General features: G+C 28.9%; 1 non-coding gene across 1 annotated transcript; it reads right to left on the bottom strand.

Moving 5' to 3' along the window:
* Nucleotides 1-4875: 4875 nt before the first annotated feature.
* On the bottom strand, nucleotides 4876-4947 carry TRNAI-UAU (transfer RNA isoleucine (anticodon UAU)). Its single transcript has one exon. It is a non-coding gene; the product is annotated as a tRNA-Ile (tRNA).
* Between the last annotated feature and the right edge of the window lie 1182 nt (nucleotides 4948-6129).

The raw sequence follows: 6129 nt of genomic DNA, 5'->3' as shown, positions 1-6129 counted from the left end.
TGTATGTAATCTTTCTTTTTAGTAATAGAATCTTGCCTCAGTTCACAAAAAAAAAATATTGAAATATACTTAAAAATATATTAATAAAAAAAACAGATTTAATATATGTTGAATTACACATATAATCTCTATAACATTCAAAAATACAATTTAAGCAATAACTCATTACACATTATGTTTTACACTCTAAAATAATTTTAGGTTTAAATCAATTTGATATCTCTAGACTCATGTTAAATCTGTGGTTAAAATAATCTATATTAATTTATTAAAAAACCATTTGTAAAAGATGGTGGTAGTTTTTCCTATTAAAATCTAACCGCACTTCTCTCCGTTTCTGCTTGAATGGATTAGCATTCAAGACCGCACTTCCCTACGTTTCCATTCGAATGGATTAGCATTCAACCGATAATCAATTCAATTGATAAATAATTCTTGAATTGCTCAGTTTTTGTGCATGACCATTTCTCCCTTGCTATTATCGGTCAACAAGATTTTATTTAATTAAAGTGATGCTATGCCTTGCATTTTTAGGTTCAGCGGACGAGTTTTTCACAGAAATAAGTTTTCCTGAATCCCAATTCTCTGAGAGGTATGAATTCATTACTATACTAGAAGTGGCGTGTCCTCTCACCATCTCATGGGATGATATTATCACCTTAAACCCTCGCCAGGGTAATTGCAGTGATCTTGGGGTTGTTCAATTAAGTGATCAAAATTTGTACCCGTAGTTAGAAGACTTCATCATCGAGGAATGGCAAGCAAGTCAAATTTGCAGAGAAAGAGTTGCTTGTTTTAGAGGGGATGAGAATGTCTTGATTGACATCCCATTGGTGGGTTTTACCCAAAGAAAATCTCATTGTTGACCATATAAATGGATCGATTTGTAATCTGATGGAGTGAAAGAAGAGATGCCCAATCCGGCGAAGCAAGATGAATTTATATCTACTAGGAGAGCCAGTATGATATCACCACTTATTGCTAATTAAGGAAAGCCATGTGAGCCTTGTAAACTGAGGACAGAGAGAGTTTATGTTCAAGTCTAGTGTTAGTCATAGTCCTTTGTCGTTAGATTTATGTCAAATCGACATGTTTTATGTTAATTATGTTAATTATTCAATGTGCATTAATGTATTCTGAACATTTAAACATTTTTGGGTGAATCTCTTTGAGACTATTATTGCCATCATCTTGTTCAATGTGCATTGGGTATCTTTCTAATAGAAACCACAATGAAATTAAAGCGTTGATTTGGAACGTAATAGGAACCTTAATGAAATACAATTATTTGTATCAAAAGATCTTTTATAACGGTATTAATATTTTTAATTATATTAATTTTAAATTAATAAGTTAGTATTTAATTAAGTGATATGTAATTTATATATTAATATTTAATACGATAAAATATAATCTTACATATCGGATAAGAATTCTTAGTTGACAAAATGATTAACTAAATGTGATTATTTCCCACTGCATTGGTTAATGTAATTGTGCTAGTTATAATACTCATATCAATTATATGAATATAAGAGAGGTAAAATCTGTGAAGTTCATAAATCTCCGTTGTGGTCCAGCACTAAGTGTTTTAGATTTATTATTAGTCCAGTTGAGCGTAATATGAGGAAATTTAAATAAGTATGAGCAAGTTTGAATAAGTTTGTAAACGACCTATAAGATATAAGCATTATAATGCTTTTAGAATATAAGCATTATTTTAATCGTGGGGAAAGAGTTTCCCGACTCAACTTCATGGGGAGTCGATTGGAGGGCATTGCACTAAGCATGGTATGAAATTTTCATGATATATAAGATGGAGAGGCAAGTTCACAACTGACAAGAGCCTCCTCGTCTTAGACTAGTAGCAGGTCGTTTGCAAGCTAGGTGTGTATCAAGATCGGTTCGTCTTGGCGTAAGAGAATTTTATTTTTGAATCTAGTTGCAGAATGAAGAGTTGTTTATATTGGAGAGCTGCTTATGTTTTAATGTTTATGCTCTCGTATTGTTTGGGTTGTTCCTTCTCTTTAATTGAAGCTCGGGATCTCCGAGCTGAGTTGGTCGTGGAGGAATAGGGCTTGCGATTTCCACTTGTGAAAGCAAGTCTTCCCATGATAAAGTCGGTGGTTCGAAGTTGCAACCGATAGCCGATATGGATGGCCGAAAGATCTATGGATCTCCTTCTGTTGAAAACATGATAGATGTTGTTTATCCGGTTCATAGCCCAGGTATAGGACACCCCATTCCTCCATATTCGCGCCATTGAATGTCATGATCAGTGATGTGTTTATCAGAAATAGGGTTTGGTAAGTAGTAATATGTATCTATGGAACTAGACGTTTAGATCGTGCATGATTTCTTCATAGTAGCCCACTCCATGAAGAAAGAATGTTTCTGCAGCACGCTGCATATCATATATATTTCTGTTTGAATATCATCAGGATTTTCATAAGGAGCTAAGGTCTCCATATCATCATTTTCTGGTTTTAAGGGAATTCATGTGACAAATTCAGCTGCAGTGATGGATCGCATCATCGGCGCTAATATAAAAACTCGTGAAATGTGCTACCAAATAAGATTGTTTAGCTCTGTTAAGGTGAAGCATTCGATATGTTTTAACTTTTTGTGTCTAAGATTAAAGCATGAACTTTGGTTTGATGTGTAATCGTTATGTATTGTGTCTTATACATAAAATAATGAAAATGGAAGGATGGTATATAATGGATGTAGCATGTAAAATAAAAGCGATGAAGCATGTGTATATTTTGATTTTTCTTTTGGAATATCATAAACGGCTAGTACCACAGTTGATAAAGCTGATTAAGCAGGTGTAGTTTTGATAAAAAATTTGAAAATAGCATTATTTCATGAAAACAGATTACAAATAAAAAATTAATAATCAGGAATGCCCATTTTAATGTTACTCTAACATTTTTCTAGCAACATTTATATTATTTTGAATGGAAGCTTTTTGGTTTTAAGATTATTTATTGGTAGAAATATTCATTTACTAATTTCAAATGTTAAAGACAATCATCTTGTAAAATTAAAACTGAATTAATGATGAAAACATCCCATAAATTTATGGCAATCATGATGTAACTAACTTTTACAGATTCAGAGAGGAATGCCAAAGGTAAATGTTGAGACAATAAAGGTAAATGTTGAGACAATATATATATGAAGTTAATGGTAATTTCTTCCTTCAATTTTCATTAATCTTCACATTTAAATTTTATAAGAAAGAGTTGAAAATGGAACTCAATAAGGTAATTATGTTTTTCCCAATTTAAATTTGTATATATATTTCCAATTTAAAATGATTTGATTTCAAATGATAAAATAACAAATAAATTTATATTAATAAGCAATATTTTTTCAAAAATAAAATAAAATAAAATAATATTATTTTTATATATTAAAGATTTTGAAAAAACTTTTTTATTTAATAATTTAAACATTTTATTTTTAATTATATATATATATATATATATATATATATATATATATATATATATATATAGCATCTGAAATTAAATAGTAATATATAAGATATAGAATAGTTTGTAAATGAGTGCAATTTTAGTAACTATTATAAGTTTGAAAATTTATAAGTGTAAATAAATTTAATTACCCATCTTTTAATTTATAAAAATAAAAATAAAATAATATTTTCATACTCAGCATCCATTAACATGAGAATTTATTTAATAAAATTAATTTTATATCTATATATATATATATATATATATATATATATATTATATTTTTACCTAAAATTTAAATTATTTTAAATAATTATTTCCTAATACAATTAGAATTATTTTTCTTATTATTAATAAAACTTAATGGAAATAGTAAGGTAAGTCCAGTATAAATATAATGTGTAAGGATGTCCTTCTATCATCACAATTGAAATACAAATAATTAATTTAAATATTTTGTATAGTTATTTAATTTTTTATTCAAATTCAATGTATATGATAAAATAACTATTAGACACATAAGCTAATTCTATTTATTTATTTATTTATTTTTATTTGTATTTTTATTTTTATTTATTTTTATATTTTTCTTGGAAACCATTGAAAAAAAGGCTACAAGAAAATTATCTTATGTGTTTAATAGTTATTTTATCATATACATTGAATGTGTATGGATCATAAGTTTACTTTTAACAAATTCTTTTGCCACTTTAGAATTCCAGATTAGGTAAACTTTTAAACATCTTTACTTTTTACTAAAGTCATTATCATTTCTTAAAAGTAAAAATATGAATTCAACACAAAGAATCTAAAAATCTTGCTCTGAAATATTTTAATATTTATTTTAATTAAATATTTGTAAAAGGAATCTTTAAAAGGAAAACCATATCCTATGGATATATTAAAATCTCTAAAGACAAATATTACCATGTCAAAGTTGTAATATTTAAAAAATTTGTTATCATACACTAGAACACAAAGGGGGGTTTTAAGACAATATTTAAGACAATATCTGGGTAAATTGTTTTAACTTGAGACAAAATAAGACTTGTCTATTGTCTTAAAAACTTGTCTATTGTCTTAGATATTGTCTTTAACTAGGTGTCTCAAATTAAATTGTCTTAAACTATTGTCTCTATAAAGACAATATATAACACAAGCATTTTTGTCTCTCTAGAGACAATTTCATTTTTGTCTCTCCAAAGACAATTTCATTTTTGTCTCTCTAGAGACAATAAAAAATTACATTCAAAGATAATACATGATCACTTTTGGCTCTTTAGAGACAATATAAAATAATGAATCTAGAAAAATATCTCACCATTGAAATAAACCAATATTAAAACTATTTAATTAAAAATAAACTACAATATCATTGATTAATTCATATTAGGACACAGTGGAATCGAACCACCAACCTCCTGCTTATAAAGCAGGTGCTCTACCATTGAGCTAGAACCCTTTAAAGAATTATGTGAGAATTATGGTAGTCCTTGAAATTGCATATATAGGCATTGATTTTAAAACTAGCAATTGCACCGAGAAGTGCAAAGGAATGCCGATAAAAGTGGGAATGTGAAATTGCATATATAGGCATTGATTTTAAAACTAGCAATTGCACCAAGAGGTGCAAAGGAACACCGATAGAAGTGGGAATGTGGAAGCCAATAAGAAAGTGAAATATATGGAAAGTGAAATTACATAAAACTCAATGACACCATATCAATCCATTTTACCCCACCTTGCTTTCCCAATAAAAATTTTGGAGTACCTATTCCAGCATTTTATAGGCTACTTGTAAAGAAAAAAGAAAAAGACACAGAAACCAATGTGATTCGCAACTATAAATTTATCAACAATTACAATCTTCTTGGAAGGAAGTAGGTCAATATTACTCCAACCTTGAACTTTTCCTTTTTAAAACTTCGCTATTATCCATCTCCAACAACCAAACGTTGAAAAAATACAATTGAAACATTATTTACTGAAGAACCTCCCTAAATAAGAAATAGTTTCCCCAAGATTCATAAGCTTTCATTTATGACTTATCCAAGTAGGGGATTCATCTTGGCCAAAATGAAACCCTGATTTTTCGTTTCTAACAATTAATCTTGCTCCTTTTGCAAAAATGTCCTAGAAAAAATTAGTACCTTCCATAAACTATTGAATCAATGAATGTGTTAAATTTGAGCCATCTGCAGAGTAGAAATTTGGAGGATACTCGAAATTATTATGCTTGAAAGGCTATTTATGGATTTCAAATTATCCTTGTCCAGAATATATGGTAAAAGCTTAAGAGTGCTTGCAGAATGAGGAGCACAGAGTTGACGATTATTTGCACTCCCGCAGCAAGCATGGGTTATTAGAGATAGTCCAAAATGAACTCCTTTACCGTTATGAAATTCAACTTTTAGGGAAACATGATTCAAGTTTCGAGGCCCTGCTTAGGGATGATAAAAAATTTGATATTTCTAAGATGCATAGGTTATTTTTTAAAATCGCCAAAGGTATCCAACTAGTGGCAAGTATTTTTCAACAAGATATAATTAGCCAAGGAATATACTTCGTCAAATGAGCAGAAAACACCACTAGGAACAATAACATATCAAACAGTACAATAATACAGGGACTTGTATTACTAGAG

The sequence above is a fragment of the Pinus tabuliformis genome, chromosome 1_2 (genome assembly GCF_031772625.1).
Source record: "Pinus tabuliformis cultivar Carrire ecotype Pingquan chromosome 1_2, CPIR1, whole genome shotgun sequence".
NCBI lineage: Eukaryota > Viridiplantae > Streptophyta > Pinopsida > Pinales > Pinaceae > Pinus > Pinus tabuliformis.
Note: the sequence above shows the minus strand (reverse complement) of the source record. Positions and strands in the feature narration are given on the sequence as shown.